This window comes from Pinus tabuliformis, chromosome J, assembly GCF_031772625.1.
Source record: "Pinus tabuliformis cultivar Carrire ecotype Pingquan chromosome J, CPIR1, whole genome shotgun sequence".
Classification (NCBI taxonomy): domain Eukaryota; kingdom Viridiplantae; phylum Streptophyta; class Pinopsida; order Pinales; family Pinaceae; genus Pinus; species Pinus tabuliformis.
In genome coordinates, this window is record NC_142295.1 from 288787135 (window position 1) to 288800184 (window position 13050).

Sequence of the window (13050 nt, forward strand, 5' to 3'; positions counted from 1 at the left end):
TCTTTACAATGATGAAGGCATTAATGCACATGTTACTCAGGTAGATAATGACATTGATGAAAAACATGAAATCAAACACTAATTATGCAACAAAACACTGAAACTGAACCTTTTTGGAACATGAGATTTGATGGCTCTTGTATCAAAGCAAGTTCAGGGGCAGGTCTCTGGGTGTCAAATTCAGGGAACAATCATGCAAAAGGTCATTCCTATAAAATCAATTTTAATTGCACCAATAATATAGCAGAATATGAGGCACTTCTTTTGGGATTGCAATTATTGAAGAAGTTAAGTGCTAAAATACTTGTTGTTCATGGGGATTATGAATTAGTTGTAAGTCAGATCAAGGGAGAGTATGATACCAAACATCCTAGGTTGAGAGCCTATAGAAATACTGTGATTGACATTTTAGGAAATTGTGAAGAATACAATCTTACTGTTATTCCCATAAATCAGAATGTCTTGGCTAATGGTTTAGTTTTTTCAGCTAGCACATGTAAAATGCCTCATCCCAACAAAAAATATACAGTGGAGGTTAAACACCATCCAACTGTACCTGACAATATGAGACATTGGCAGGTATTTGGAAGTGACAAAGAAATTGAAAGATTTTTGCAATCCAAGGATGAGTATGAAGAGTACAACATAGATTCAAAGTGTGAAGTAGAAAATCAGATTGTTGAATATGGTAGTATAGATAAACAACTTGATGATTTTGATGTAAATATTTCAGTCAATAAAGATGTACATAAATTAGAATTGCATGAAATAGACCTAGAAAAATAAGAATTTGAAGTACTTTAGCTTAAGGATAATGTTCTGCCTAGGGGTTTAGTTCCATTAGAAGAACTTTTTGATTTTAATGATGTAGCAAAAAAGCCAAAAATGGAACCCACAGGGGCAGACATAGAAGAATGAAATATAGGTAGTGAGCAGAATCCCAAAATGATAAAGCTTTCAAGATAACTTCCTATTGTCACAAAATAATGATACATAACCCTTTTCAAAAAAATCATAGATGTCTTTGCCTAGAGTTATGAGGACCTAAAAGTATATGACACTAGCATCATACAAAAAATCCCAATCAAGGAAGATCAAAAACCATTTAAGCAAAAATTTCGTAGGATAAATCCTGTCCTAATTTGATTGAGAAAGAAGTAAAAAGGATGTATGATGCTAAAATTATACTTCCCCTTAGATACTCTAAATGGGTGTCTAACATTATGCCTACTAGAAAGAAAACTGGAGAAATCAGACTGTGTATTGATTTCAGAAATCTAAATAAGGTATCCCTTAAAGACAACTACCCATTACCTAAGATGGATCATATATTATAAAGGGTAGTAGGGTCTAGTAGGATTTCCTTGTTATATGGTTTCTTAGGTTATAACCAAGTCTTAATGCATCCCGATGATCAGGATAACACTGACTTCACTACACCATGAGGCACTTTCATGTGTGTGAAAATGCCTTTTGGCTTAATGAATGCTGGAGCCACTTTCCAAAGAGCAATGGATATTGCCTTTGCTGATGAAATTGGCCATTTTATTGTGGTTTATATAGATGACATTATAGTCTATCATAAAATTGATGAACATTTAGAACATCTGAGAAGAGTGTTTGAAAAATGTAGAAGGTTTGGCATCTCACTCAATCCTAAAATGACACTGTTTGGCCTTGAGGAAGGAAATCTTCTTGGTCATATTATTTCCAAGGATGGAATTAGGATTGATCCCAATAGAATTGAAGCAATATTAAAAATCAGTCACCCAAGAAGTATCAAAGAGCTTCAATCTTTTATTGGTAAAATCAATTTCTTAAGGAGATTCATTCCTAACTTGGCAGAACTTCTTAGAAACATAACAAACATGCTAAAAAAGGATTCTGAAATCAAATGGAGTATTGAGGCTAAACAATCCTTTGAATTAGTTAAACAAGCATTGACCAAGGCACCAATATTGATCAACCCAAATTTTACAAAAGATTTTGGTGAGCACTAGTATTGCAGCAATAATGCTGCAACTCCTGGGGCTTCCTACTTTACTTTTATCAACCCATTAGTTCGTAACAAACTTGTAAGCGACGGTGCTATATGCACAAATACTAGCTCTTACTGTAGGCTGTCACTTGGTCAGCTGGTGCAAGATCACTAGGAGGTTAAGCCAAATTCTATGAATTCTCAGAAGAATCTTTTAACTGTGATGAAAGAAAGCTAACTCTACGAGGACTATTCTACTTGCAGAAAGAGAAAGAAGACTGAAATGTAAGGCAAACCCTAGCAAACCCTAATTTATCCAACTAACCCTACTTTTGCAGAAAAAGAGATAGAAACTGATGTGATGAGTGCCATTGTCTACTGAAAAAGGTAAATTACATTTATTCAAGCTACTTCTGAAAAGAAATGAGAAGAAAACATCTTTTGTGCTTTTGAGTGTTTTTATGTGAAATTATTATGCTTGTAATTTATCTAGTTGTGATTGTGTATAGGTTTCGTGGTGAAGGAAGATGGACTTGGTTTTTGCAGAGGTGGAGGAAGGTGTGGAGAGGTCCTAAGAAGCCCCTAGTACCCTTATGAAGACTTCCATTGCAATTGGATTTCAAAAAACCACTTACAGGGAATTCCACAGGAGGCTGCAGGGGATCTACAGGAGGAGGCTGAGAGCTATTTTTGGAAGTTTTGAAGGTGGAGAAATGATGGAAAAGGGTAACTGAAGGCTAGATGAAGGTTTTGAGGTGTCTGGAGTTTGTCAAGAAAGATCAAGAGGGAACATTATAGTTGGATTTGTTCAAATGGCAAGATGGAAGCTTATGGAGAAAACTATAGAAATTAGGGCAGATTGGCGAAATGTTGCGAATGACTTGGGAAATCTGTGAGAAGTGAGTTGGTGCTAGTTTCTTTATGGATGTATGGTGAGATGAGGTGCCTTGCAAGATATTTGCACATCTACTTACGAAAACTGATCAAAGAAAGGACTAACTATACCATGAAAACAAAACTTTCTCTAGCTTGACCTAATTTCTGACCTACAAATAGAAAATGCTGAACAATAACCTTTGAATAGAAAATCATGTAGAGAGATCTATTGTAAAAGAACAGGAAATGATCTAGGCAACTGAATCTGAAGCAATACATTAATCTTTCCAAATCAAGTCATCACACTAGAAATTGCATGGGAGAGCAAAACTGTGTTTTTGGTGGCAGCAGTAGTGCCTTGACCTCGAATCATAGTCCCAGAAAGGGAGAAAGGAGATCAGGGCCTACTGTTGGCCTTTTTGAATCTTAGTTTGTCACTGCATTAACCTACTTGAGCAACTAAAACAAAAACAGCTATGAAAACCATCAAAAGCAACCTAATCTAAACAAAGTAAAATGAACTGAAGCAGAAATTAACTCATGAACTGAAGCAAAAACATATAAGTACAAAGAAAGAGGTGCTGGGCAGCTTGGGTTGGGCTCTAACCCAAGAGCTTCAGCCCTTTGAAAGAGATCAGTGCTGGCTCAAAAACTGTTTCATCTCCATTATGAAAAGTAAGTCACATTACATAAGCTGTTCTAAAAAAGGAAGCTCGAAAATGAGCTGAACAAGTGCTGCACAAAAGTGCAAAAATTCTACTAATGACTGGATAACCTACTAAGGCTCTAAGCCCCCTTATTTATAAAAATTGAGTCCTCTAATCGTTCTCCTAAAATCAAGGAGATTGGCTTCCCAGACTTGGAGATAAACAATAGTCCTTCTTTACTTGCTCGGCTGCCCCTTGGATGCATCAATGTGGACCTTTGTGCTCCAAGTTCCTGATGGAGGATTTGAGGAAAGGGGTCATGAATGAAGGAGATACCCCCATACAAATACTCTTCCCTATTTTCCTCGAGTATTTTCTGCCATTTGCTCATAAATCCCTTAACTTTGTCCAAAATTGACGAAAAAATCTGCATAAAGCACACATTAGACTACATGGAAAAATGCCTAACCCAATTCACTCTATTAGCATAAATATATTCAAAAAAATGCAATAAACTAATGAGAATAGTGGATTAAGTCAAATTAAGAGGAAAAACGATCCCATATAATTACCCATTTCTGGGGCTCATCATCACCCCCTACTGAATGGGTTGCTCATCCTCTGAGTAACTAGTCTAACTCTTCATCCTTGATGGCTCTGATAGATTCCCTGACATCCCATGCTTCTGATGTGATATCTTCCTCTTTATCATGGAATCCTACCTTTCTATCCACCTCTTCTAACTGTTTCTGTTCTTCTTCCTTTTTTACTCCTTCCAGCAGTCCTAGCAGTAGTGGAGGACTGAATTTGAGGCCAATCCAATTGGCCTTCAAACTTTGCATAGAGTGCTTATACAGTGGCACTCTCCTCATGGCTTCCCTCATCCTGTTTGGGGAGTGATACTCCCTGATCTGTAGGCTGTGTGGCAATGTGTTCCACCTTCTCATGCAGGCATGAATGCAGTCATCTCCAAACAATCTCTCCATGTCCTCGAAATGTTTAATAGCCTGAGCCTGCCTATCAACATATTTGGGGACACTTTGAGGATTAGTTGCAAGGTGTTGGTGGGCATACATGAGAGCCATGGGGTCTGCTAGTTTTGCTCTAACCATCAAGGGTTCATTTAGCTCTTTTGCCATCATTTTCTGGATTTCTGCTACCCTTTTCTCTTCATGGCTCATCAAAGATGCCATGGCCATCTGCTGCAAGTCTCCTAACACAGCATTGGGGTCCCATAGGTTCATATCAGTAAGGTCCATGTTGTGCAAGTAAAACTCTACCAGCTTCGCTTTGTCCTCAGCTGAATTGTGATCACATAGATTCATGAATTGGCCATAATCCTAAAAAGGTATTGTGCCCCTTTGGGCCAATGTCTTGATCTGAAATTGGAGCCACTGATCCTTGAGTTACACTGCATATGATTTGGCTAGCTCCTTGCATTGTAATGCCTCCATAGCCTAGCTGGCCACGCAGGCTAATTGGGCTTCCCTTTCTTGTAGCTGCCTTCTTAAGATCAACACCTCATTTTCTACCTAGGATTCCCTTTCCTGTTGTTGTATTATTAATGTCTCACTGTCTACCTGGGGTTCCTCTTCCTGTTGCTGTCTTTTTAAGATTGACAGCTCATTTCCTCCTTGGGGTTCCCTTTCTTGTAGCTGCTTCTTTAACATTTCATTTTTTACCTCAAATTGAGCTCTTCTGATGCTTTCTGTATGCTTGACCATGCTCAATTGTTTGCCCATTTCCCTCAATTTGTTTTCCATGTGCCCAATGTCTTCCACCCCTCTTGATTTTGCAATTTGCATCCATGTATGGGTCCTTACTCTTTCCTTTTCTAGCTCAAAGAAAATAGGGACTACAAACTTTTGTGGGATGATTTTCCCCCCTTCCAGAAGGTTGTAGTAAGAGCCTAAGTTAGGCTGAGGTTTAGGCTCTGGTATCTCTTTTGCCTTATCTTCCTCCTTGGTCTATTCTTCTACCTTCTTTTCAAGATTTTCAGTCTCTTGAAGCTTTGTCAATGTCCCCTGTAGAGAGGTCTGCGCCTCCTGTAGGACTATTTTAGAGTCCATAAGTTTGATCCTTTCTTCCCAAGTAGAGGTATTAGGACTTCCTCTTTCATAAGTGATGGGTGTTTTGGATGGAGATTCCTCCTTTGTTGTAGTAGGGACACCCTCAATGATGATGGGCTCCATTGAAGGTGGCTGAGGCTTCCCCATCTTTATTCTGGTGCTTTTTCGAGCCTTGAAGTACATGGATGGTTGTCTCTTTCTTTTTCCTTTGGGCTTGGCTGGATTACTAAGTGCAGCAAGAACAGCTACTGCCTCTCTTGCCAGTGTCTCAGGAGACACTTCTTCCTGCTTTGCTTCTTCTTCTTCATTTGCTGTTTTTCCTGTTTCTGCTGGTTTTGCTTCTGTTGTCTTTGATTTTGTTTGCTCCTCTGCTTGCTTAGTTTCTACTTTTCCTGTGGCAACCTTCTTCTGAACTGTCATAGGCTTCTTCCTTTGAGTTCTTGGACTCTTCTTTTTCCCTGCTGTGGTTTTACCCTTTTCTGCTTTTGATTCTTTCTTCTTCTCTGCTTTGGGATCATCTTTGGTGGTGTCATGTTTCTCCTCTCCTATTTGGTTTTCTTCTTTTTTCGTGTGGGGTTCCTCTTCTTCCAATTGAGTGTTCTTTTCTTCTTCATGGATTTCCTTCTCAGCTTCCCCTTTTTCTTCCTCCTCTTCGCTTTCAGATGGACTAAGGTCATAGGTGAGAGTTTTTATATCATCCTCTTTAGTCATGTTTCTGAAAATCTCCTAGGCTATGGGGATTGTGAAAGTGTGGAGGGCATCCTCCACTAGCAATTTAATTAGCCCATGGTGATCCAATTGGTCTGGAACCCCTGCCTTCAATTTGGTGCTAGATTCTATTAAAGATTGGAGGAGAAAATATGGAATATTGAGTTTTCTGGATGTAGGAAGGTCCATGCCATATCTTAGTTCATGTAATAGTTTGAAATGGTACCCATAAACTATGTTGTATCTTCCTTCATAGGAGATGTATTTCATAATTTGATAACTGACCTCATCCCATGGATAAGGTATATTTTTTCTCCTAATGCCATTCTTGTCCTCGACAGGATGTTCATTAGACTGGAAAAAGGTCTTCTTGGAAACTTGACCCAATGGTTTTTATTCCTTGCTCCAGGGTAGTCCAAGTGGGAGACTGGTGACCCTACTGATGAATTCTGGTGTGAGTTCTATGGTTAGACCCCTAAAACTGACAGTGGCATGGGTTTTTGAGTGAGGTTTTAAAGACAGTGCAAATTCCTCTGTGACTTCCTCATCATACCCATGAAAATTTTCAAAGAAAGGCATCCAATTTTCCCTGGTAAAGAGGGCTACCACTTCTAGATGTTCATGCAACTTAGTTGAATTCAGAGGCTGCTTCCTCATAAAACCCCCTGTCATGATGTTTAGAGACTACTGGAATGTCTCAGGTGAGAAGGAAGGAAGCAAGTTTCAAACCCAAAAACAGAGGAACAGTTGAGGTTTTATTTCTAGAACCAAAGAGAGAGTTTTTGTGTTCTTCCTTTTTAACAAAAACAAATTGCAACTTTCCTTCCTTCCAAACTTTGTTCTTAAACTTACATTACTTCTCGGTCTGTTTGAGGGAAACAATATCTTAAAAAACAGAGAGTATACAGGACAATGTTTTTTCCCTTTCAAAAAATAAGTAGACTACCCAATGCAAGTTCACTTTTTTTACAGGCTTAATTTTCTAGAGTTGCATCATCTTTTTATAGAGGAGAATACCACGGAGGAGAAAGAGACAATATTTCAGTGCAAAGAGTAAATGGAGAAACTGTATATATTTAAAAAAAAAACATGGGCAAACTCTGTTCTCACTTTCCTTCCCTTTTCAACTCAATACCTCGCTTAGAATCACACCACCTTTTGTATATATATGGAAATGCAGAGTGGGTTTTACTGAGCCTACCATTTTCAGCCTGAATTTGTCCTGAAATCCTGAGTTTTCCTCTGCGGTGCTGCTTAATGGCCTTCCTGTAGAAAGGCTCCTGTAGGACTATGTTTTCGCTCCTGTAGAGCCCGATAAGCAGAGGGGTTCAGAAACTAACAGAGAGCGACTGTTTCGAGGCTCTGGAGGTGGTAGGTAGGTTGCTACAGCCGAGAGCTCATCGACACAAATGAGAACAAAGGTGGTGAAGGCGGTCGACTGTAGCGTACTTAAGCTTACGGGAGTGTTCTGCGGTGACGAGGTGAGGTGGCAGGAAGGGTACGTTACCCTCATCTAGACCGTTGGTCCCTACTTTAGTGTCATGATGAAAATTTTATGTCGTCTGCCACAATTATTTCAATCATTCCCGTTAGATGCCGCCACTACCTGTTTTGATATTTTTTCGAGTTGATTGAACACACGTGTTGATTGCACCCACTGAGCACTGTTTGAACTGGACGAGGGTGGCCAGTTAGCTGGCCACCGATCTCGTTTAATCGCAACCATCTCACTTGTCCATGCAGTTTTTAAATTATACTCATGCAACAGAGGAACGGGTTTAGTCACTTACCTGTTAGTCGAGAATTGCGTGCTACCGTGCTGTTGCATGCTCAGACTTTGGCGTTCTATCCATGGATTTTTGTTGCTAGTGCCCGTGGATTTTGAATTGGTGGCTCAGCTACCTCGTACTAGTGATCTTCAATCAGGACCGGGCTCCTTGCACATTTTATACATCTGTGGCTGCATTGACCCTGCCTCTAGAGCTCGATTTTTAAGGGGATCAGTTGCTACAAGAATCTTGTAGGATTTCCTATAACTGCTTCTCCCCCTAAAACTTTTGGCTGAGGCTTGAGTATGGATTGGAGAGGTAGTTGAGGAAGGTTCTATCAGTCAAGGAAAAGCAGCTGGTATGCACTAGGTAAGAGTTAAGTTAAGGATGCTGCTTGTTTATTCTTCATGTTTTGAAAAACAAAAGAAACAGGATTTCTGTGTTTTCTGTGCAGGGAAGAAAGAAGCGAGTGGAAATGCAGTGGTGTAGGTATATAATGGAGAATTAGGAGGATAAATGGTGGTAGGGGGGTCCACAGGTCTTCTGGACAAGTTTCTAGCCCTTTGATCCTTTTCTTGACTTGATTTCAAGCTCTCTGTGATTTCTACAAGAGCCTCCTGTAGAATGCACAGAGCCTCCTGTAGGATAAGTAGTTTTCCAGAACAAGTGAGACTAGGGACTGGGAAAAGACAATAGCAATGGAGAAATGGTCTGCCAAAGGTGTATTTGGCTTGGCCACGTCCCTTTTTCTTCTGTGGCCCTCCTGCAATCTCCAATGCATTCAAAAGAAGTTAATTTTTCTGTTCCTGTTTTTTCTCTTTTTTCTTTTTTTTTTAGAGACAGTTGGGGCACCTCCAGGAGGTTTTCACCCTCACTACCTGCCCTGGGCACCTCCAAGGGGAGGTTTTCACCCAGGGATCTTTTATTCTCCTCATTTTTCTTTTTTGTTTTTTTGTTTAGGGTGTGGGTGGAGTGGAGGCAGAGACTTGCTCCACTACCAACACTGTTTTACTTAGATTCTCAATGAATTGTTGCTTGGAGAGAAGCTTCCTATATATTTTCAACCTATGCCCATTGAAAAGCATGGGGATGGCTTCTTCATTGATGGTCCTGATCAGAATTGAACCATTGTCATTGCACCTTTCTATTGTGTACGGTCCCAACCATATTGTCCTCAGTTTGCCCTTGAAATCTTTATACCTTGAAGCATACAACATCGCCCAATCTCTTTCTTGGAATTGTTTCTCTTTGAGGTGTTTGTCATGCCATATTTTCCTTTGAAGCTAGACTACCTCTGAGTGGAGAAAGGCCTGCAAACTTTGTTCATCCAATCCATTTAGCTGGAGTAACCTTTCCTTTTGTGCATGGTTGAGATCTAGGTCCAACTAAGCTGCCATCCTTAGTGTGTTATATTCAAATTCTATTGACAGCAAAGCCTTCTTCCCATAGACTAGCTCATAGGGTGTGAACCCTGTGGTGGTCTTCCAAGTGGTGTTATAGGCCCAGGTGGCCTCAACCAATCGATTTGCCCAATATTTTATGTTGTTGCTCACTACCTTGGTCAAAATCCCTTCCAAAGCTCTGTTAGTGACTTCCACCTGTCCATTTGCTTACGGATGGTAAGGGGTGGAAGTTCTATGCTTAATTTTGTGATGTGTGAGCAGGTCTTCAATCAGATTGGAGGTAAACTGACTCCCTTGATTTGTGACTAATTCTCTTGGATATCCGAACTTGTAGAATATATTCTCTCTCAAAAACTCAGCTACTTTTTCTTTTATTGCTGCCTTGATCGCCTTTGTTTCTACCCATTTTGTCAGATAATCAGTGCACACGATGATGTAAGATTTCTGCTTTGGAGGGTTGAAAGGACCCACAAAGTCCATGCCCCACTTCTCAAATGGCTCGAAAGTCACTTGAGGTTGTAAGGGCATCTCATCCCTTGGAGTAGGTTTCCCCATCCTTTGACACCGATCACATTGGCTGATATATCACCTTACATCTTGATGAAGAGTGGGCCAATAGTAACCTGCTTGCAGTATTTTGAAGGCAATCCTCTTTGTTGCAAAATGGCCCCCACAGGGCCCATCATGATAGGTTAGGAGAATGTCAAATCCTTCCTCCTCCCTGACACATCTCCTCAAAACCTAATCTGTGCCAAGTTTGAAGAGATTTCCCCAAATTCAGGTGAAAGGGGCACTTTTCCTCATGATCTTTCTCTTCTCTTTTGAGGACAGGTGTGGCGGGAACTGTGTGGAAACCAACTAATTTGCTGTATCAGCAAACCATGGAGAGAGTACTAAGATAGAAAATAGGTGTTCATCTAGCATTTGATCATACACCATTCCTTCTTCACCTGTAGGCAAATCTATTCTAGACAAGAAATCAGCAACAACATTTTCCTTACCCGGCTTATCAACAATGTAAATGTGAATGAGTACAGACTAAAGGGTGCACCACCTTCATCTCCTTATAGCTCCAAGAAAAAGCATACAAGTGGTTTCTTAATAGGCTACAAAGTTCTTTCTCCTGAGAGGTGGATAGGGATGAGTTGATTTTCAAGGTTCTTTATGGCCGAATTCCATATTCTTAACTTGGAGAGAGGTCGGGTCAGCCACACAGAGATCAACTAAAGGATTGGCTTGGGTTTCTTCCACCAGCTCTTCTAATGGCAACACACTGGGGGGTGGATTCTGAATCAAGTTTTCAATAAGATCATCCTCGGTTTGTGGGTTCCCCCCCATGGTAGCTTCCACTACACACAGTGGTGCAAAATAGACTTCATCCTCATCTTCCTCCTCCAACCAGAGAGGTAAATCATGTTCTAACAAAGGTTGGGCAGGAGGATATAGGACTAGCTGCTTGGACATATGCCCATTCTTGATTGTCATGTTCCTAGCTTGACAACTGATGTAGGCATCTGTAGTATCCAACCAAGGTCTTCCCAGGATGAGAGGATACCTAGTGAGCTTTGCCTTTGGTTGGAGAACCAAGAAATCAGCAGGGTACTCCCAAGAATCAATGGAGACCATTACATCTTCCACAATCCCTTCAAGGGTCATGGTGGAGCGGTCTGCTAACTGTAGTACTGTTGTGGTCTTTCTCAGGGAGCCCTGAAGGTTGAGCTTGAGCATAGTGTCCTTAATCATCACATTAATGGCATCCCCTAGATCAATTAGAGTATGGGGGATTATGGTGCCATTGATGTGGACATAGACTATAATGCTTCTAGAGTCTAGATATTTCCGACAGATTACTTGCCCCAACATTAGGTCGGATAGTTGTCCTATGACATTGATAGTTGGAGCATCTCTCTTGCGCTTGCCTAGGTGCCTGAAGCACTTCTCCTTGATCATCTTGTTGTATATAGGCACATCCTTTATGGCTTGGAGAAGTGGTATCTTTACACATAATTGTTTCAATTCTCCCAGAAGTTTAGTTTCTTTTGGGGTAGGTTGTGTTGTTCCAGATAATCTCTCAGGAAAGGGTGGAGTGGCTTTTGGTTCACTTTCCTCTTTTTCTTCCTCATCCTCCTTAGGGGGAGGCTGGTTATCTGGGAGAACCTTCCCAGATCGTAGGTTAATCTCCTGAATCTCCACAACATAGGTCGGGCATGATGGTTCCCCACTATATACCTGCTGGGCCTATCTGTTATTCGGGTTCGGGTTCGGGTTCGGTTGAGCAGGTATTTGGGGTTGCCTTGGTGGAGCAGGAGGCAATGGTTGTGGTTGAGCAGGTGGTGGAGGCAAAAGAGCGGGAGGAGAGTTGTACTGGGGCCTCCACCCCTGATGAGGTGCATTCCATTAAGGCTGTGGCTGAGCATAAGAGTGAAATGAATGAGCAGTTGGTTGAGCATGGTATTGAGATGGATATGACCAAGGAGGGGGTGTGGACCAGGAAGGATGAGTAGGGGGACCCCAAGAAGGCATGGAAGTGGCTTGATTGGGGTTGTAATATGTCTGGGATGTCCCTTGCATTCCCTGCTGGTAAGGTCTGGGCCCATGTGGCCTCCTCTGGTTCATGAAATAGAGTGGTTCAGTGGCTCCTTCGGCCCCTTGGTATGTAGCTTTAAGTCCGGGCAAGGAAGGGAACTGATTCATAGAATGGTCTTATTCACACAATAAACACACTTCTATAGAGTTCAATGGAGATTTGTTCCTAGGATGCCTTCTGGTGCGCCTAGGAAAAAAAATGGCCAAGGCCCTTTCTGCTTCTTCTTGTTTCCTTTTGATATGCAAGGTATCTATTTGCATGGCAAGAGTCTGCATCATCTCGCTCTTGAAATCTTTGAGCAGATTTCCAAATTCACCTCTAAGGGATGAACTGAATGAGGATGTATTGGCTAGGGGTTGACTTCCCCTACCTCTCTTTCTGGCTGCCCTAGAATGGTTTCTAAACACAGTCTTTATGTCTTCATAAGGTAGTTGGTAGATGTCCCCCCCAACTAGCAAATGGAGGGTATCTAGAAGGTCTTTTGGGACTCCTATGAGCAGGACCAACTTCAGAGATCCGAGGTCTAGTGTGCACCTAGCCCTTTTATAACTGAGCTGAAACCTCTCTTCATAATCTTCCAAGGATTCATCACTTCCCATGGTCATTCAAAAGATTTCTTCCTTGGTATCCTTTGACCTACAGTAGTCCTGGTATTTGTTATTAAACGCTTGCTGCATCTAAGACCAAGTTGTGATGGTTTTGCTAGGTAACCCCATGAACCAGCGTAATGTTGCATCCTTGAGGGTAGAAGGAAATAGTTTCAACTTCTGTTCATCTTCTTCACAGTCATAGGTTCGAAAGATAATAGAAAATTCAAACAAAAAGGTATCAGGATCTTCGGTAGTTAACCCATGGAAGTGAGGTAAGGCTGAGAGACTTATGTTCTTCATTTTAGTGTCCCTATTGGTCTCTTGGATGGGAAAGGTACCCTCTACTCTTTCCCTATTCCCTCTAACGTTTCTGTTTTCAGCCATGGTCTCAGGAGGGATGGTTTCTTCCTCTTCTTCTGCTAT